Source organism: Pinus tabuliformis, chromosome 3_2 (assembly GCF_031772625.1).
Source record: "Pinus tabuliformis cultivar Carrire ecotype Pingquan chromosome 3_2, CPIR1, whole genome shotgun sequence".
Classification (NCBI taxonomy): Eukaryota; Viridiplantae; Streptophyta; class Pinopsida; order Pinales; family Pinaceae; genus Pinus; species Pinus tabuliformis.
The window spans coordinates 89,031,416-89,054,170 of NC_142302.1; the positions used below are offsets into that span (position 1 = coordinate 89,031,416).

The 22,755-nt window shown below is 37.0% G+C and overlaps 2 pseudogenes; both read left to right on the top strand.

Annotated features, from left to right (window-relative positions):
- The first annotated feature begins 4,748 nt into the window (after positions 1-4,748).
- On the top strand, positions 4,749-6,342 carry LOC149179971 (uncharacterized; annotated as a pseudogene).
- A 3,526-nt stretch (positions 6,343-9,868) lies between these two features.
- On the top strand, positions 9,869-10,698 carry LOC149179972 (LRR receptor kinase SERK2 pseudogene; annotated as a pseudogene).
- The last annotated feature ends 12,057 nt before the right edge of the window (positions 10,699-22,755 follow it).

Sequence of the window (22,755 nt, forward strand, 5' to 3'; positions counted from 1 at the left end):
AAGCATAGTATGATGAGATATGTAAACATAATATAAGAAAAAAAGGGCCTAAATGCTAAAAATATATTTCTACATGAGTTAATGAATAGGTTATATAAATAATATTGAGTGTAATAAATATGTTCAAAGGGTATGATACTCTAGAAACCTAAACGAACACAAGGATTGATGTACTTATGTGGATAGGTATAGAATATCATTAATGAAGTAGAATTGTAATTTAACAAGACATACATTAGAGTAATTTCGAGAGTTGAAATACCCTATATAATTCAATCATGAGCTCCATTGCTATCAATAAGAATGAAAACGATTATAGATGTGTAGGGTTTAATGAGTAGCAAATGAAAATGTGGTGTCACTTCTGTCTTTTTTCCAGTTAAAGTTGGAGTGAAGGTAATAAATTACTTTACTATTTTCAAGTATTAAGAATAGAATGAAAATAAGTAAAATGTAGCTAAAAGGTATTTCCTCAATTTCTAATTATAGTGATAGTATTTTTTTTTGGGTATATATGAGTTGTGTTATAGTAAAAAATCTTATAAATTTAGTGGTGAAGTCCTCTATTTGCATAGTTCCCAAATTCAGATAATGGAATTCCTTGGATCTTCCACCAACATATCTCTTAGGTAAACGTTGTTTCTTAAATAACTCCTTAAATTTTTTCCACGTCATCTCCTTTTCCTTAATTATGTTAGTATTTTTCCAACAAATAGTGGCTTCACGATTTAACTAGTTAGTAGCCAACCTAACCTTCATATTGTTTGAATATTTCTAAACTTCGAAACATTTTCTCGTATTCATCAACCATGCTTATACTTTTTCTTCAGTGCCTCCTTTAAAAATTGGTTGTCATTGTTTCTTAAATTCCCCTTGGATTTCTTCCAGTTTTTATCTTTGTGAAATTGATTGCCCATTTCGTTCACTACTATATGATGATTCAGTGTCAAGATTAACGATATCATTTTGATGTTATGATTTATTTCCTAGATCATATGGTTCCTTTCTTTTTAAATATATTTTATGTTGTTCCTGAATCCTTTCATCATCATTATAGTTATTCCATTTAATTTTCAATTAATCTTTATCATTAAGGATTTTTAATAATGTTGTATATATCCTCTATTTCTCTTCATGCATTCTTTGTTTCTTTACCTACATCCTCAGTGGGATCTTGTTATCTATTCTATAGTTTTCAGCTTCAGTTTGCATGATTTCCATGGTTTCTAATAGAAATGACTGCATATATTTGATATCTTGATTCCTAGAGTTTAGTATTTCTACATATATCCCTTGCCATGATTATTTTCCCCATTGATGTTCACTCCCTTTTTGTCTTCCTTGTGGAGACTCTCCTTCTCCCTCGTCATCCAGCTATCCTATGAGAGTGGTATTTGGAAAAAAAAATCTTATCTTGTTGACAACATAAATCTCCCTAGACTTAGAAGCCAAGTCTCTAAAACTATAAACAAACACATAGAAACGTTTTGTAGATTACCAGTAAACCATAGATGTAGATTAGATGAGTATTTAACTCCTCTATCGAAATGATTGATAATGATCCTCGTCATTGTTTGATTTAGCTTTCGATCTCATTCTCAATGATCCAAGAAAATATCTATAAAGACAGAAATATAAAAATGATCGTTGCATATGATACACAAATGATTTAACATAATCTATACAATCGATCAAGGAATCTCATATCAAGCATCATGAAAAATGAGTGTCATAAAGAAATATGCATTTGTAATAAGAGTGGAGGAAAGGAAAAAGTTACAACCTAGCCTTGATGTTGAAATCTTCCTCTCAGTGATCTTCAATTTCGTCCTTGCAATCAAATGATCTCCAATGGATACTTAGAAAACATATAAGTATAGTTGAGGAGGAAAAAAGCCAAACCTTTATCTTTGAGTGCACTTCTTTAATTGGACAAGGTGGAAAGATGAGATCCAGTAAGGTACGAACTATATCCATAATGTATGGGATGGGATCCTCTATGGTAGATGTAATGGCAATAGTAATTTTTCATATATATAATCATTGTTCTAGTGATTTTATACTCATGTGGTTAGTACAAATGTTTCATGGTTATACTATAATAGAATAAATGATGCACATTCTCAGGATTTCTTATAATGGTTTGAAAAATTCATGATTAAAATCGTAATTGTGATTACTTATGCAAATATTGCAAAAATAGTTAAAATTAACAATTACAATTACATGTGTGAGTAGCATTAATGGTATTATAAAAATGACACATACACTTATGAAAATTATTATAAATATATTTACAATTATTTATGTGTGTGAGTAACATCAAAGTTATTATGAAAATATTATTCTAAAAATGACACACACATAAAGGTGGTTATAAACACATTATAGAAAAAATGTGTAAATGGAACAAAATTCATTCAAGTGAAAATTGGAGTCAAGACTCTAGCTAACTTCATGGAGCCCTAACCAATTGGAAACCAAAACCAAACAATAGAAGAAGGAAGGAGAGGCAAATGAAATGAAGGGCATTCAAAGGGAAAAGCCAGGATTGGTTAAGAGTGAATTGAACTTGGTCATGTTCACCATACAATAACAAGGAGAAAGAATAATTTCAAGCTAAGAGGAATTGAGGGCATACACAATGGTTTAATCCCGGTGAGTCATTGCAACCAAGTTCAGATCTATGTGAAATGTTTGAAGTTTTCCTTAATGGCTCTTACATTAAGTCAGAGTAGAATTTTTTCTTTATTCTTCTAATTGAATAAGCTCACTATATAAATAATAATATAATTGAAAATTAATTTATGAAGCTTGAAAGAGAGGATGGAGGTTCTTACCTCTAGAACCACTCTTTGACTGGTTGGTGGAGTTAATATATCTCTGGAGTTCCCAGACTAGCATGAGGAAAGAGAGGATGGATTTTCTCACCTCTAGGATCCCTCTCTGGCTGGTGGGTGGAGGTGAATACCTCTAGAATACTTGAATTCCCTGAATTGAGAGAGGATGGAGGTTCCCACCTCTGGAATACCTCTTTGGGTGTAATGCCCCACTTAAATCTTATCCTACAAATTTTGTTAATATTTACATTATCTGAAAATATTGAGAAATATTGGTCTAATATAAATTTATGATTTCCATTATTCAAATTCCCCACTTACCTTCTCAAATTGAATATTATGTAGGATATGGTCTCCTTCCATTATTTCAAAATATATGTATTCATTTCACATTCCCCAATGTACCCTCACATTTACTTGGGAGAAGACATAGTCCTCTCCATCTTATCATCAATATATATTTATTCATTTCACATTCCCCAATGTACCCTCACATTTACTAAGGAGAAGACATGGTCCCCTCCATGTAAGTAAATTTCACATTCCCAATGTACCCTCACATTTACTTGGGAGAAGACATAGTCCTCTCCATCTTATCATCAATATATATTTATTCATTTCACATTCCCCAATGTACCCTCACATTTACTAAGGAGAAGACATGGTCCTCTCCATGTAATTACACTTCACATTCCCAAATGTACTTTTCAGATTTACTTGGGAGAAGACATAATCCTTTCCCATTAAATTCTCAATTTTATATTCATGTCACAATTCCAAATGTACTCCTAGCTTACTTGGGAGAAGAGAAGTCAACTAAGGATGGATGAGAAGTTAATGACATTAATGAGAGGTGGTTGAGGAAAGAGGGTATAAAAAGGGAAGGGGGAAGGAAGAAAAGGGGGGTTGGAGTCTTGCTTAGGATTTTGGGGGTTGGAGTCTTGCTTAGGATTGTGGGGGTTGGTTGTAATTGTTTGGCCTTGTTATGATTTTGGGAGACCTTGGAAACCTGTGGAGGTTTCTTGGGTTTGAGAGGAGGAAAAGTATCATTATCTAGTTTTGCACATTCTTCTTGAGGACACACTATATCTGGTTGGACTTGGGCACGGAGGGCTAGGGAACCTGTGGAGGTTTCCTGGGTTAGGAATTTATTTCCTAGTTGGCTGGGAGGTAAATCTGGTTGGGTCGGTGATAAGGAGCATTCAACTGGAGCTATAAGACAAAGGTATCATCATCAACCACCGGAACAGGTATTTTTCCATGGACTACTCTTGTTAAATTGATATCAATGGAATGCTCGCCTTAATTTATGTTGCTTATGATAAAATGATAAGATGTTAAATGTTTAAAGCTATGTAAGAAGGTCAGTAAGCTCATTTTATTACTTTTAAATCAGCAGGAAAATAGATATGTTAGTGTAAAATAGATTGAGGCTCTAATAATAGGAATCAAGCCCTTACACATGGTATCAGAGCTTTGGTTCAAAATCTGGACCCAAAGCCCACTAAATAACTATTCCATAATCAAATTTCTTATTAAATAGTTGAAAATACAGAAAATTAGAATGTCAAAATGTTTCAATAGTAGTCCAATGGCTTAGTGCCTACGGATATGACAGAGCTAGTGTTTTGCTTCAACTTAAATGCGCCTGTAAAATTCCTGACAGAATAAATAATATTATAGAAATACAAAAAAATATGGACCGAGCTTCTAGATGAAGCAAATCAAAACAGCTCGGTGAACTCGACGATGTGCTGGAAGGTCCTTACCGTGCAGGGTCCCGGGTCCCTAATATAATCAAAGGGCGTAGCATGAATCTATACGTCTCGAAGATCATCAACAATCAATCCCTCAAATCTACCCTTGGAAAAACCTCTCTTCATCCACAAGTTAAACTCAACCAATGCATCATCCACGACTCCTCCGAAAAAAATCTCAAATTCTGAGGAATTGTCCTGTGAAAAAGGAGATCCCCATCCCCATCCCCTTTGCTTTCGCTGAAGTTTGCGGTTCAAGGTCGATTTCAAGTTTCTACATGGGTTTGAAGCAGCTTAACGCAGATGCCACAGCAAAATAGATAATTTCGAGAGTGAAATTACCTCTTTCCGCCTCTGAATAAGTTGGCTTCTCGTCGGCACAAGGTTTCTTCTCTTGAATTTGCCTCATTTTAAATTTCATCTTTTCACTGACAGTGGCCCACGGTGTTCAAACCCTACTTTAAATTTTAAACTTCGAAATTTGAACCGAAATGTTGGTTTTGTGCATTTAAGATATTTACCAGAAGCATCATTGATCTTAAAATGGGAGGAGAGAGTGAAAGAAGTAGTCGGAGGAACATAAAGAAAAATTCTAGCAGCACCAGTAGGAGGAAGAGAAGTAAAGATGCATATACAGAGTCTGATAATTCTACCAGTGATACTGAAGAAGAAAGGAAGAACCGGAGGAATTGGAGTCATAGAGATAAGAAATATCATAAATCAAAAAAGGCTGAGCGGATAGAGGAGAGTTCAAGTGAGGACTCCAGTGACGAGGATTATCGCAGACGCAAGGATAAGAAAAGGAGGAGAAAGCGGAAGAGGGAAAGAAGGGACAAGAGGAATGGAAGGAGTAAGAGGAGACACATAGAACATAGTTCGGATGAAGATTCAGAGTCACCTTCTTCGGCTGATGTGGCGGGGGAGGATCAGAATGCAGAGGAAACTCCGGAAAAGATTACTAAGCTAATTCTGAATAAGTTCCCTTACGTGAAGCAGGAATTGAAACAGCTACTGAAAATGATTGATGATGGACAAGCGATAGACATCCAAGAACTCTCCAACAAAGCTTTCTTGAAACTTCTTAAGAAGTTGTTTAAATCCTTAAAGATTAAAAGGACAGGAAGAGGACTTTATCTGCTACCTAGAGGAGGTTTCCCTTGTCTGGAAGCTGTAGGTTCTGTCATTGAGTGTGATACTAGTGTTGCAATTGAAAGTCAATCTGACCATCAAAGAGAGTATCAAGAAGATGAACAATCTGATCTTCAAGGAAGGGAATCCAAATATAACGATGAAATACCTGATTATGATGCCAAGCATGTTGAAGTATCTGAGCGGAAAGCTGATTCACCATCCTCTACCAAACGCAGAGTAATTGGCCCAACCATGCCCTCTGCAGAGATGTTGGAAGCTGCTGCTAAACTAACGGAGGCAGAAGCTGCCTTGAGGGATGCTGAGAAGGAATTAGAGAATGATGTGTTGATAGGACCCCCACCACCAGCTGCTGTGGTTGAAGCAGAATCAGCAAATGATGCAGAGCGCTTTGAAGAGGTGACAAGGATTATTCCTCTTAATGCAAGTAATCCATATGATGTGTTGGGCTTAAATAGAGGTGCATCAGCACAAAGAAAAGGTATTGGAAACTGTCTCTTTTAGTACATCCTGATAAATGTTCTCATCCTCAAGCACACCAAGCTTTTACAATATTGAACCAAGCTTTCAAAGATTTACAAGACCCAATAAAATGAACATGTAACTAAACTGTGAGAAAGTATTATGTGTGGGCGTGGCTACCAGGTATGTTGCAAGCTTTGATGGAGTATTTTCTAAGCATATATGAATATAAATCACAGTTCTTCTTAGCATCCTCGTTGACTCCAGTCATTGCAGCATTTTGAAACATGCCACTCTGAATAAATTGACTTTTCAAAAAAAACCAGAACACTAGCTTAATTGTCGGTATGTCTATATAGTATAGTTGTATATCCAATATTTACATCTGGCAAGAAACATAAGTTGTTTCAAACTGTTTCCTATCTTGGTATGGTTATCATATCAGCAGGGACACGCTAATATCTTTACCTGTGTCTTGCTATATTTCTTTTGTGGGTAGTGACGATCATAACATTGTCAAATAAAAAGATGGAAATTTCAATTTGACTTCCATTCTTGGCCAGCAATATTAGATGAATCAACAACTGGACCGGTCTCATACTTGTGTGATATGGGGTCTATTCCTACCCTACTACTACCACTATAACAGCGACCATTATAACTGCTGGGTGAACAGGGCCACCCCCAGCAGGTGTTCACAGGTAAATAATAGGGGATTTGAACATAAGACCTTTGTACTCACATTTACTTTACATTTTACAAGCTTGGTAAGTGAACAACTAACAGTGTTTACGAATGAAGAATTCCAAGAGTGAACCTTTTCTTTTGTCTAAGCCATCCTTGACCTTGTTGGTTCAATTAATATTTCATGGTTTGCTTTTCTGTACCAATTTCTAGTTGTATTGGTATCAACTTAATTTCATCCATAATAGTGCCTTAGGTACGCATGTAGTTGAGATTGTGAGTGATCGAACAATAATCATGCCCTTAAAGTATAACATGAAGAACTACAACCAACAGTTAATATATCTCCCCTACAGATATAATGTGGTTGGAGGGATCTTCTTTAGGTTTACCATTAGTTTTAGGAATGACTAAGGGTAGATTAGTTGGCATATTGGCCAATTTGGATAATTATGGATAGGAACATTAATATTATTTGAGGAGATTCAAACCTGCCATATATGTAGAAGGCACTGGTTGGCATTATATCCTGTATTATATCTAGCATTGGTTCTAGCCATGATAATGACTAGTGTGGAATTTAGATTAGAGAAGGATGAATTAGATGAACTAGAACTAGTTCCAAAACTAGATGAACCAACTATCCTGGAGGGGGATGAGGATTCATAATTCAATGAAGATGAACTTCCCAAACCCAAGATGCAGGTAGTGAAGGCTCGAGCGAGGAGTAAATCAAACTCAACAAGTACACATAAAGAATCCAATAAATAAATTAAAAAAAAAAAAAAAGTTCAAAGGCCTTGTAGCCTTGTAGCCACCCACTTATTACTGTCATGTGATTATAACAATCCAAGTATTAATGAAGTTATTTTCAACAAAAAAAAATAAAAATTTGCAGGCCATATACTATATGCACTGTTAAAGCATGCACAGCACATCTCAACATGATCTTTGACCATTTCTCATCTCTTTGTTTTGCCAAGCATTCAATTTATAAATGAGATTGAAAAAAAAAAAATCTCATAATCTCCTCTCAATTTGACTTGAGGTTTATTTAATTTGGTAATCCAGTTTACATGTTTGATTATATAGATGTGAAAGTCACAGAGCCAAGTTGGAGGCTATTTCTATTGAATTTGATCTGGTATTATACTATTTTATACAATCGATATCTTACTAGCTTGGCATATTATGAAAGAAACCAAGCAGCACGCCTATTTTACATCCGGAACAGTAACAAATATCATGACCCAAACAATGGTTTAGATATGTAATCATTCCACTCATCGCGCATCCCTTCTCGATACTTCAGTAGCTTGTAAGTTGCATATGTTAAAGGTATACCCCACGCATCATGATCTTTAGGTGCCTAGATGGTCACTTACATCCCGTTAGAAACATTTTCTGCCATGCATCAAAACTTACTGCAAAATGCTTCCAAGAAATAACAACCAAATAGTTCAACAGAAAGGGAATCTTAAAAACCTTAGGAGTCCTAATCAGTTTCATTTCTGCCTCCTCGAGGGTTTTGCGGCCTTTCTTTGAATTGCATTCGTTGCAAGCAGTAACCTGGTCAATAGATAAGCAGGAGTCCAGGCAGAATTAAACATAACTAGAAATACAAATATGATAAACATGAATCCAGGCACACTAACTTCAATTGATAGCCGAAATATAAATGTAACTATTCAATTCAGTCAATAAAACTTGTCGTAACATCAATGAAACTCATCTGAAAAACATTCAAATGATATACTTTCTTCAATAATTACTTTGTTGGTGACAATATTGAAAGCAGTAACCCAATATTTAACTCGCATATACCTCTATTATTTAAAAATAGCCTGGCTCAAAATCACCATCACACCAAGCAATTTATAAAGTATGAAGCAGTCAAACCAGATTATTTTTTTTAAGTTCAACCATTTGCTATGTTTATGAAGCTAAGCAAGTAGTGACCTTTCTTGCTAATACAGATGTAGTTGTTTTAGCACTGTACAAAACCAAAATGCTTAACAGATAGGGGATAGAGAAAATTATGGGTATGCTCTATGTGAATGACCAAATAATTTTCCATAAGTTTATCACTTAAAGATGGATTAATATGCCTGCTGCAGATTGAAATTCCTGTCCAGACTATCAGTTCAAAAGCTTTTCCATTTTATAATTTATATAACAAACCAAGCATATCGAAATATCAGTTGTTCTATGCTTTCGACCTATCTATTGCAACCCAGGTTATTTCTTGTATATTATATCAAAAAGTAAGTGTACAAATATACTATTGTAGCTACTTGCCTTCTCAAACTATTGGTTTAATGCATATGTTTCAGCATACAATTACATATCTTTTACAATTATTATCTTTTGATGCAAATAGCGAATGAAACAATCAAATATGATTGAAAGTGCAAAAATGTCATTTGTGTTGAACCAGAACCTCACGTGTACTTTCATGAAATCCATTTGAAAAGTTACAACATAAATGTTTTAACTTTTAACTTTTTAGTGGTGATTGTTGTGTTCAAAGTTCCTACATTTTAACTATTAGGAATAAAATATAAATATAATAATAATAAGAAATAGTTAATTAAATAGTAATTAGTTAATCAATAGGCATGTCCCTAAGGACATGACCATTCATGAAAGCATACCTGCCTAGGTATATAAAGCAGTGTTTCATTTGTAATTCAATCATCTCACTTGTATTCAAATATACTTTTATAATATATTATTGTCCTATCATGGATGTTTATATATTTCAGATCTTCTGAAGTAGTCTACCGCATATATGAACTTTTCTCGTTTCAGAGGTGATGTGCGTACAAGAAAAATGATAAATAAAAACTAAATATTTTAAAAACAATGGGCAAAGTATATAAAGGAGTGCTGGCAGACAATACAAAGGTTGCAGTAAAACGATTGACTGACTATCATAGCCCTGGTGGGGAGCAAGCATTTCTATGGGAGGTTGAGATGATCAGTGTGGCAACCCACCGCAACCTTCTGCGCTTGATAGGATTTTGTGTTGCACCATTAGAGCGGCTTCTAGTCTATCCATATATGCAAAAACTTAGTGTTGCATACAGGCTAAGGGAGCCCAAACCTACAGAAAAGCCATTAGACTGACCTACTCGGAAAAATGTAGCCTTAGGTGCAGCCCGTGGTTTGGAGTACCTTCGTGAGCACTGGAATCCTAAAATCATTCATCGGGATGTGAAAGCTGTTAATGTCTTGCGAGATGAAGACTTCGAAGGTGTTGTTGGTGATTTTCGGCTAGCGAAATTAGTTGATGCTAGGAAAACTCATGTTACAACTCAAGTCCGTGGAACCGTGGGTCACGTTGCTCCTGAATACTTATCAACTGGAAGATCCTCAGAGAGGATAGATGTGTTTGGTTATGGTATTACTCTTTTGGAGCTTGTCACTGAACAACATGCTATAGATTTTTCACGTCTTGAGGATGAGGATGACGTTCTATTATTGGATCATATTAAGAAGTTACAAGAAAGAAAAGATTAGATGCTATTGTAGATGCAAACCTAAAGCAGAACAATGACGTTAAAGAAGTTGAGGCAATGATTCAGGTAGCATTGTTGTGCACACAGACCTCACCGGAAGATCGACCCAAAATGACAAAAGTTGTGCGCATGTTGGAAGGAGAGGATTTGGATGAACGTTGGGAAGAGTGGCAGCAAGTTGAAGTCATTCGTCGAGAAGAATATGAACTAATGCCTTGAAGGTTTGAGTGGGCTGAGGATTCTGTATATAACCAGGATGTAATCAAACTCTCTGGTGGAAGATGATCAACATGGGCTTTGTTGTCTCATATTTTTGTAACTTGGAACATTTTACAGTTTTCTTCAAATATATCATTATTGGAACTGTAAAAGTGGTTTTTAAGGTCGTAAGATTTTATTTACCTATTCTTCCACTTTTGTAAGCAAGGTGTGACTCCTTGTTCAATGATACTCAAATGCCGTTATGTACCTAGGGGGGATAATATGGGGTACCAAGGGAGATACCCAAGGTAATAATGTAATAATGGGATGGGCCATGGTAATAAATAAGGTGGTTAACCCATCTCATGTAAGGGACCACAAATGATACCAATTGTTGTGGATCTAACCCATAAATATTATAGATCTGATAAAAAAATATAAGACAATAAAAATAAACCCAGAAAAAAGATGAAATGCTTCTTTATTAATCAAACCCTTAAGGTAGGGCAACACCATACATTCACTCCTTAAGGAAGGAGAACACTCCACAATCCATATGCCTGTTCATACAATAATACTTCTCTTCATCTTCATATGGAGTCTCTAGCCTCTATATAGGCCTCATACATACAATACCATGCATCATTACCATGGTTTCCTCATACCATCAACTAATACCATGGGCCCATTACATTATTATTAACTGCTTGTGGTCCCTTACATGACATGGGTTAACCACCTTATTTATTACTATGGCCCATCCCATTATTACATTATTATGTTGGGTACCTCCCTTGGTACCCCATATTATCCCCCCTAGGTACATAACAAATGCATTTTGAATCCCCGCTTCATCAGTAGGAAATCTCCAATCATGCTGTTGTCCATTTGCAATCGTGTACATTAGATATTCACCTAGGTATCCTTGAACATCTGAATACCAGGAAAACCCTGACTTTCATTAACCAGGAGAGATCTGGATTATGGTGAGGAAATTATATCCAACAATATTATAGTGTTTGTATTTATCATGGAATACTAATCTCCAAAGCTGGTTGTTTGAATTGGAATATTTCCTTGATGTAATGTGAAAAGATAAAATTAAATGTTTTTCCTTTCTAAGGGATCTCATTGTTTTGGGTGAGTGTCACTTCCAACGACCAGTTTACCCTGGTTGAGTTCAAATTTATTGGCTTAATTTTCAAGAACGAAATGAAAAGCATCCCACTCACTAGCTGTTCAGCTAAGTACTAATGGAAGCAAAGCATTGTTATGCAGCATAGGAAGTATGAACAGAATAATGAGAATAATTCCAAACAACCCATGACCTTATACAATATTATAAAGGCACCTACCACACTGGAGAGGAGTGCTCTTGCCACATGGCAGCCTATAGTCGTTTTCCTTTGTACAACATTTTGAGAATTATGAAAAGAGACAAAGTTGACCGTAGAAGATATGACAAGAATATGATGCTTTGGGAAAGCTTTTAAGAAAAGCCCCTGAATAGGAGGCTCACACAAGAAAGAGTATCTGAGGGCATCAAGATGATGCAGTTTTTGTTTGTATTTGGACACAAATTGTTGCTTGATGTACAATTCTTAGCTCTTTTTTTTTAGGCCTTAGTCACATGAACATAAATAAAGAGAGGATTCAAAGAGGGCAGTGTCCAAAATATAATGAAAACTGACTATTTTTTTTTTTGTTTGTGGGATTTGAATGCCTATGCCGATTCTCCTAATCAAAATGCCTAACCAATTGACTAGTATGTTTTTTTTATAATAAATATGCAATCTTCATTTATTTTTCATGTGGTACGTGTTACAAGGGTGTCATTTATAGTTTTAACAAAACAACATTGATTCTTGGACCTTAGTTTGATGAAATGAAATTTTAACCTTACGAAATTAAGTGTCATCTCTTGTCAGTGGCATTTATGTACTGCAGTATCTTAGTGATATTGTATAAGTTATGTGTTGTGGCCATGCATCATATTATGGTGAAGATTTTATAAATTCATCTTCTCTTCTCCACAAACATTAATATGCATAAAATGCATAGATGTGTTGGATGGTGAATATTGTGGAATCATATTGATCTTATTCCAAAAATCCGTTTATGTTCAGTTTATGCTAATGTATTCTTGGTTCTTGCATTAAAATAACCATGTTACCTCTTAGTTGTTTGGAACCATGGCTTATTATTATATAAATATAAGCACAAAAATTTCAAAATCAACTCTACTTTAAAAACATCTTTAATATAGGCAATTATTCCATTTGTTTAATTATTTCTCATTTGACAGCTCATATTGTGAGTTTCATTATATCTCATGAAATTGTTTTAGTACTAGTAAAAAAAAAAAAAAAAAAAAATTGAACCTTTGATATCTAAAGGACATTTCTCTCAAATTAAAAAAAAAAAGCATCAAAATCATGCTATAAACAATTTCTGAAGTTTTGAGTCTTTTATTTTCAAGATTAACTAATTGGTTTGGAAGATGAAAAACCAACAAATTGGAAGAGTGGGACTTTTATATTCACTAAAGTATCAAATAAATTATTTGCATGAAACTTATAGTAGCACCTTCTAGTGGAAATTGATAGTGCACGAATCCGTTGCTTGCCATTATTTTGGTTTTGGTACCACCTTATAGCATATCCGGGTTCAAATGCTATTTTCCATGACGAACAGTTAAATCTGTTTCAACTCTAATTGTTATTAAGGGGTTCCACAAGGATGTCACATGAGCGTTTATGATGCCCATTTGAACATATATAGCCACCTATGTTAAGGTTATATTTTGCAGTTCCATGTTATTTATGAACATTATATACATTTGGTTGGCCACGTGAAAATCAATTGATGGATTTGGTATTGATGATGGACATGTTGGATGTATGACCAAATGTATGACTTACTTGGTTACAATTTATCTAGTGCATGACTTGTCAAAGTTATTGTTGCATCGTATAGGCTTATATAGATATGATTTATCTAATCAATGACTTAGTGCAATTATGATTTATCTGATGTAAGATTTATTTCCAGTATGAACAACAAAAATTGACACGTGGACACTGGTCTTAATAAACATGACGTTTAAGATCATGTATCTATATCTATTTTGTGGTTGTATATATGCATGGATGAGAACTAAACTACAGGTTGGAAAGAACCGTATGATAACCAAGATCTACTATTCCATTGGGGAAGGTCGAGACGACCAGTGAGGAAAGGTACGATGTACATTGTTCTATTACATTTGGTATCTACTTGATATGCACTCCTATGACATGAGAAAAATGAAAATGACAGGTGGCAAGACGACCTGGCTGGATTATTCGATGACAAGTCCAACCAGCTCTGTAGTGTGGTTCGTGCTCTAAAGGAGGGGTGGAGGTGTTTCCCACCGTGTATCCTCCGAAACCTAGAATCATGGGGAGGACAGCTGAACGCTCCCCCTAGACGTGTGATGACGATTGCCAGATTCCTACTGGGGAAAGTTTGGTGGAGGCATTCGACGCTTCCACCATGTCGGTTTTATCAGTGGTCAGTATGGCCTTTGTCACTGATAAAACAGCAGAGGACGGATAGGGCGGGAGCGGAAGTAGGCCAGGGTGGATAGGAAGATATAGATCAGTTGGAGACTCTTGATGGGAAGTAATGTCATTGTCTGACTTATCGAATTTTAATGCTATAACTCTCTCTGGTTTGCTATGCTTTCAAACTCCTTGTATATTTTCATTCTAACTTCGGGACGAAGTTTTCTGAAGGAGGGGTGTATGTAATGCCCCACATAAATCTTATCCTACAAATTTTGTTAATATTTACATTATCTGAAAATATTGAGAAATATTGGTCTAATATAAATTTATGATTTCCATTATTCAAATTCCCCACTTACCTTCTCAAATTGAATATTATGTAGGATATGGTCTCCTTCCTGTTAGCGCTTGGAATTCACCTAGGCTGAGATAGACAAACTCTCAAGGCTACATCAAACCATTTCACCTCGTAGCTAGCCCTACGAGGTATGAGAAGGCTCTCTCGGGTCAGATTTGATAGATCTTTCAATATGATTAGGCTGACCAATTAAGAATAAAGATTTTAGGCTAGTAAATTGATAGGGTGGTTGGATTTAATGATTTTTGGGGTTTTTGGTGGCAATTGGAGGGAGTGCAATTCAGGGTGCGGGGATTGGGCTCAGTTTTTGCAGGGGGTTCTTTGGGGCAAGGTAGGAACTTGTGCTGATGCCTTTGGCTTGGATGAGTGATCAGGGAAGAAAGAGAGGAGGTTAAAGAGGGAAAACAAGGACTTTGAATCCTCTTTAAACAGTGGAAAACATAGATATTGAACAGAATTAAAAGCTGAGCATGGCATGCATGAATTCAAACTTTATCACTTCATCTTGTTCAAATAGCAGCAAAGAAAGAGATATGTAACACATAAACAAACTTACAGTAACAATTAGAAGACACACCATCAACACAATGATCCACAAGAATCCACAATGAAATCTGCAAAACCCTGCCTTTCCTTTCCTTAAATTTGCAGAAATAGATGTACAATACACAATAATGTTTCTCCCACAAGAGTCCAACCATGAAAATGAGAAGGAGAGAGCATAATATAGACCATCTAGACCATCTAACTCCTTTCCCCACCTCTAGGGGTCGAGCTCAGCTTTCTAGGGGCAGTTTGAACTAATTCTAAATTAAGCACTAGATAATAGGCAGTCCAACAACTTGCCTCTATTACTTAGCTAACTGATTCATGCATTAATTATTCACTTTTTACATCAAGGAAGCTTCTAGAAGGGTAAAGAGAGATAAAATCTATCAAAGTGCCATGAAAATATTACATTTATCCATCATCTACAAGTAAAAATGGTCAACCATAGTCAAAACAGTGTTTTTTGACAAAAAAGGTCAATTCTGGCAAAGCTGGCTCGAATGGTCGCGCCCCCTGTTCAAATGGTCGCGCCCCTTTGCAGCTACTTTTGAGTGGGTTCCACTGATCCAAATCAGGTGCAAGATGGCTCATTGGAAAGCTTGGTCTGTCTACTTTCCATCCCAAGTAGAATTTCTGAATTTGGAGTTGTTTTCCCCCTCAAAAACCATTTCTCCCAAGGTCACTTTCTGCAACTCAAAAAGTCGGCAGAAAGTCATTTTTTTGATGTATTTTGAGCTTTTGGAGGCTCAAATCTCAAAATCAGGCTTCTCCCAAGTATTGGTAATTTTTCTCTTTGCATGCCCTTTCCAAAAATGCCAAGTTTTCAAAATTCCGAGCAGTCCTCCAAAATGGTCTCACCCGGGGTGAGACCATTCCAATGGCCAAAACCTGTAAATTGCACAAAAAATTCACAAATGACAAAATTTTCTCCAAATTTCTTGAAATTTGGGCTGGGAGTCCCCAATAAAGTACCATGCTCAGTCAAAGAGGCTTTGACCAAAATTTGGAGTGGATCGGGCGTTTTCCTTCGTTTTTGTGCTTTGGCCAACCGTCCTTGGAGCACCTTCGTTCTCGCCGGTATTTTTGACATTTCTCTCAAACCATGACACCTGTGTAAAAAGTGAAGGAGGTTTTTCTTCTTTGGCATGTTATGGACAAAAACCTCTCTCATTTTTCCAAAATTCATCTTTTATTGCTCTGGAACATCATTTAAGTCCGACTTGTCCCGATGTGTGAAGCAAGGAATTTTGTCGAAATGGAGCGAGATGAAGGGGATAGGGGGCTTCTAAATTCTTGGGGAAATTTGTGGGAGTGGGGAGGGATGTTAGGAAGTAGGAGAAAGTGGAATCTCAGTGACTGAGTGAGGGGAAGGGGTCGAAAAGAGCAAAACACAGGCCCAACCTAGAAAATTGCCAGGTTGTAGCTAGAAACTAGGGTTTGTACAAAAATGAGGAATTTGGCGGATCTAAGGGATGGGAAGTGTTTTTTAAGGTATTTTAAGGATAGGGGAAGGTGTATGAACATCAGGAAACAAGTTTTGCCGGTGATTTGACCATCCAAGAGAAATTGCCTTCAAAACCCTAGGAGAGGGAAATGACCTTGCCTGGGTGGCAACTGAAGCATGAACAAGGTGTCAAATGACTCATTAGACACTGAGATGATAATGAAAACCCTATGAATGATGATAGACTCATCTGAATAATTACATGGACCACCATTTGGACAACTTTGAAAACAGTGAGAGCAAACCCTAGACCTAATGCCTAGTGACCAAATTTTGCTTGAAGACTCACTGAAATGACAAAATTTGACCTTGATACTTCAAAATCACTTTGTAAGAGCACATTTGATCACTGTAGGAAGGCTGGAAAGACTGACACTGACATTGGCTCCAATGGGGATGGTAGCTCCTTGGAGGTGCCAAGAACCTTAGACATCTGGGAGAGCAGACCAGTGCTTGCAACCATTGGGCGATGGAGTCATGATTTACACCTTTGACACAAAACTTTGACACATTTATTAGATGAAAACTTGACTGAAAACTGACTGAAACTTAACTGAAGCTTGACTCAAACCGACTCGATGGCAAACTGAAATAACTTGAAAAAACTCACTCAATAGACCAAACACAAATGACTCATGACTGACTTAACTAAAACAAGAGAAGGGCAGCAGTCCATCAAGATGTGAAATCATGATGACAACCACCGGTGTTTCTTACAAGACTATATACATCAAACTATATCATAATGCCAATGTAACCAATCAAGCAAATGCCTTCTTGACTGATTCTCCCAATCAGATCTCATGATCAACAATAGATACTGGTAACCGGGCATCCAAAAACATAGCTGACCATGATCTCCTTCATCACTGAAGACTGCAATAAACACTATCACTGCTGGCTGCAACAAACTTGCTAGAGGATCGTGAAAAACATGAGGATTTGCCATTGCCACCTCCTGCTGAAAGAACAAGGTGTCTTTTGCTCCAAATTCTGATCTGCCTTCCTCATGTGCTACGGTGAAAGTATGCTCATGGGCTTCAAAAAACTCCGAACAAATGGATGAGCAGATCTCTTCTTGGAAAAACATTTCAGCACATGAAACATATGAAGAATCTGAATGGAAATCCTGAATGCTATGATCTTCTATGGTGTGAATGTGCTGTAGGTCATCTTCATATGATATCACAACCAAATTATCAAGTTCCTTATTACATTCTTCAATCATAAGGAAAGAAACTTCAGCTGATTCTTGACGTGCAAAAATGACATTTCTATCATCTACCATAAATTCATCCAAAGGAACTGTTTCACTTACTTGAATGAAGATGTCATCTTGCTTTTCATGAACTGACTGAATTACCTCCTCATGCAGGCTCTGTTCTAATGGCATGAGAACATTTGGATCAAAAACTTTGTCTATGGTCTCAACAACAAAGCCCTCCTTTTCAGGATTCAGCACAAGGTATGGTTGGTCATCACAATCTGAATCTAGAATTGAAGTAGCTGTCCTGTCTTCCTCAATCTGCATGCTGTCTTCTTCTGTGGGCAGATCTGAAATAAGCTTTTCTCTTTCATCAATTTCAGCCATATGGCCATCTTCAACCTGTTGATCTGCGTTAACTTGAGCCAGAACAAGACCTCTCAAAAGTAGATCTATCTCATCTTCAGATAGAGGAGATAATACCTTTTGTTTTCTTTTGTTCACACAGTGAGTGTCTTCATTGATTTCAAGTGAAGGAGAATATAGATTTTCCTCATACTTTTGATCCATTTCATGCAATTCCTGTTGACTGTCAAGATGCAAAATTGTTTCATTTCCCACCGTACTAAGAACTTGGTCCTGCTGCAAATTTTCATGATCATCTCTATGGGAATCCACTAGGTTCTCTTCATGTTGCTGAAATGGATTCTCATACAGAGCCTCCATGATCTCAACATCCATAAAATTATCATCTTCATAATACTTCTCAATGCTTTCAATAAAATTATGTACATGGCTACAACAGTTCTGAACTAAAATCAAAGATGGATATGATTCTTTATACTTTTCAAAGAACACGGTATGAAAATCCCTTAAACAATAAATTGAAGCAGATGGCAAACTTTCATACCAGAATCGGGCTTCATCTTCTAGAGTAGCCATAAACATTTTCATCAAACAGTCCTCAGGAAAATTGATCTTTAACTTGCGAACATCCATATGAAATCTAATCAAATGTAAAGCAGCATCCTTCTTACCATCAGCGTCAAATGTGGGCAGATTCCTTGACCAATCTACCTTGGGCATCTTATTCGGAAAACCTGGAATGTGATCTCAGCTCATGGGAGCATATCTTCTTGCAATTAGGTCCATCATGAAAATCTCACAGCTACTGATCTTCTTGCAGTGAAGTCACCATGAAGCATAGTTTGCTGGATTCTTCAGTGAAAGGAGTCGCCAAGTGAATGATTTCAGCCTTTCAAGTGTCTGATCGTTGTTCACCATCAACAATCAGATCTGAACTTGATACATGTACTGGGGTAAAATGTCAATGAAGCACTATTTTCACAAGCTCACGGAGATTGACTGAAGCAGCGTTTATCTACTAACGCTGATGTAAAACAAGAGCGTTTTCGAAGGCTTCTGGCGTAACTTCAGGCTCCGTCTAAGACTTATGAAATAACACGTTCAATGAGCAAAGGTTTAGATGTTCTCCCCAGTATGGTCGCCAATATGTTAGCGCTTGGAATTCACCTAGGCTGAGATAGACAAACTCTCAAGGCTACATCAAACCATTTCACCTCGTAGCTAGCCCTACGAGGTATGAGAAGGCTCTCTCGGGTCAGATTTGATAGATCTTTCAATATGATTAGGCTGACCAATTAAGAATAAAGATTCTAGGCTAGTAAATTGATAGGGGGGTTGGATTTAATGATTTTTGGGGTTTTTGGTGGCAATTGGAGGGAGTGCAATTCAGGGTGCGGGGATTGGGCTCAGTTTTTGCAGGGGGTTCTTTGGGGCAAGGTAGGAACTTGTGCTGATGCCTTTGGCTTGTATGAGTGATCAGGGAAGAAAGAGAGGAGGTTAAAGAGGGCAAACAAGGACTTTGAATCCTCTTTAAACAGTGGAAAACATAGATATTGAACAGAATTAAAAGCTGAGCATGGCATGCATGAATTCAAACTTTATCACTTCATCTTGTTCAAATAGCAGCAAAGAAAGAGATATGTAACACATAAACAAACTTACAGTAACAATTAGAAGACACACCATCAACACAATGATCCACAAGAATCCACAATGAAATCTGCAAAACCCTGGCTTTCCTTTCCTTAAATTTGCAGAAATAGATGTACAATACACAATAATGTTTCTCCCACAAGAGTCCAACCATGAAAATGAGAAGGAGAGAGCATAATATAGACCATCTAGACCATCTAACTCCTTTCCCCACCTCTAGGGGTCGATCTCAGCTTTCTACGGGCAGTTTGAACTAATTCTAAATTAAGCACTAGATAATAGGCAGTCCAACAACTTGCCTCTATTACTTAGCTAACTGATTCATGCATTAATTATTCACTTTTTACATCAAGGAAGCTTCTAGAAGGGTAAAGAGAGATAAAATCTATCAAAGTGCCATGAAAATATTACATTTATCCATCATCTACAAGTAAAAATGGTCAACCATAGTCAAAACAGTGTTTTTTGACAAAAAAGGTCAATTCTGGCAAAGCTGGCTCGAATGGTCGCGCCCCCTGTTCAAATGGTCACGCCCCTTTGCAGCTACTTGTGAGTGGGTTCCACTGATCCAAATCAGGTGCAAGATGGCTCATTGGAAAGCTTGGTCTGTCTACTTTCCATCCCAAGTGGAATTTCTGAATTTGGAGTTGTTTTTCCCCCTCAAAAACCATTTCTCCCAAGGTCACTTCTGCAACTCAAAAAGTCGGCAGAAAGTCATTTTTTTGATGTATTTTGAGCTTTTGGAGGCTCAAATCTCAAAATAAGGCTTCTCCCAAGTATTGGTAATTTTTCTCTTTGCATGCCCTTTCCAAAAATGCCAAGTTTTCAAAATTCCGAGCAGTCCTCCAAAATGGTCTCACCCGGGGTGAGACCATTCCAATGGCCAAAACCTGTAAATTGCACAAAAAATTCACAAATGACAAAATTTTCTCCAAATTTCTTGAAATTTGGGCTAGGAGTCCCCAATAAAGTACCATGCTCAGTCAAAGAGGCTTTGACCAAAATTTGGAGTGGATCAGGCGTTTTCCTTCGTTTTTGTGCTTTGGCCAACCGTCCTTGGAGCACCTTCGTTCTCGCCGGTATTTTTGACATTTCTCTCAAACCATGACACCTGTGTAAAAAGTGAAGGAGGTGTTTCTTCTTTGGCATGTTATGGACAAAAACCTCTCTCAGTTTTCCAAAATTCATCTTTGATTGCTCTGGAACATCATTTAAGTGCGACTTGTCCCGATGTGTGAAGCAAGGAATTTTGTCGAAATGGAGAGAGATGAAGGGGATAGGGGGCTTCTAAATTCTTGGGGAAATTTGTGGGAGTGGGGAGGGATGTTAGGAAGTAGGAGAAAGTGGAATCTCAGTGACTGAGTGAGGGGAAGGGGTCGAAAAGAGCAAAACACAGGCCCAACCTAGAAAATTGCCAGGTTGTAGCTAGAAACTAGGGTTTGTACAAAAATGAGGAATTTGGCGGATCTAAGGGATGGGAAGTGTTTTTTAAGGTATTTTAAGGATAGGGGAAGGTGTATGAACATCAGGAAACAAGTTTTGCCGGTGATTTGACCATCCAAGAGAAATTGCCTTCAAAACCCTAGGAGAGGGAAATGACCTTGCCTGGGTGGCAACTGAAGCATGAACAAGGTGTCAAATGACTCATTAGACACTGAGATGATAATGAAAACCCTATGAATGATGATAGACTCATCTGAATAATTACATGGACCACCATTTGGACAACTTTGAAAACAGTGAGAGCAAACCCTAGACCTAATGCCTAGTGACCAAATTTTGCTTGAAGACTCACTGAAATGACAAAATTTGACCTTGATACTTCAAAATCACTTTGTAAGAGCACATTTGATCACTGTAGGAAGGCTGGAAAGACTGACACTGACATTGGCTCCAATGGGGATGGTAGCTCCTTGGAGGTGCCAAGAACCTTAGACATCTGGGAGAGCAAACCAGTGCTTGCAACCATTGGGCGATGGAGTCATGATTTACACCTTTGACACAAAACTTTGACACATTTATTAGATGAAAACTTGACTGAAAACTGGCTGAAACTTAACTGAAGCTTGACTCAAACCGACTCGATGGCAAACTGAAATAACTTGAAAAAACTCACTCAATAGACCAAACACAAATGACTCATGACTGACTTAACTAAAACAAGAGAAGGGCAGCAGTCCATCAAGATGTGAAATCATGATGACAACCACCGGTGTTTCTTACAAGACTATATACATCAAACTATATCATAATGCCAATGTAACCAATCAAGCAAATGCCTTCTTGACTGATTCTCCCAATCAAATCTCATGATCAACAATAGATACTGGTAACCGGGCATCCAAAAACATAGCTGACCATGATCTCCTTCATCACTGAAGACTGCAATAAACACTATCACTGCTGGCTGCAACAAACTTGCTAGAGGATCGTGAAAAACATGAGGATTTGCCATTGCCACCTCCTGCTGAAAGAACAAGGTGTCTTTTGCTCCAAATTCTGATCTGCCTTCCTCATGTGCTACGGTGAAAGTATGCTCATGGGCTTCAAAAAACTCCGAACAAATGGATGAGCAGATCTTTTCTTGGAAAAACATTTCAGCACATGAAACATATGAAGAATCTGAATGGAAATCCTGAATGCTATGATCTTCTATGGTTTGAATGTGCTGTAGGTCATCTTCATATGATATCACAACCAAATTATCAAGTTCCTTATTACATTCTTCAATCATAAGGAAAGAAACTTCAGCTGATTCTTGACGTGCAAAAATGACATTTCTATCATCTACCATAAATTCATCCAAAGGAACTGTTTCACTTACTTGAATGAAGATGTCATCTTGCTTTTCATGAACTGACTGAATTACCTCCTCATGCAGGCTCTGTTCTAATGGCATGAGAACATTTGGATCAAAAACTTTGTCTATGGTCTCAACAACAAAGCCCTCCTTTTCAGG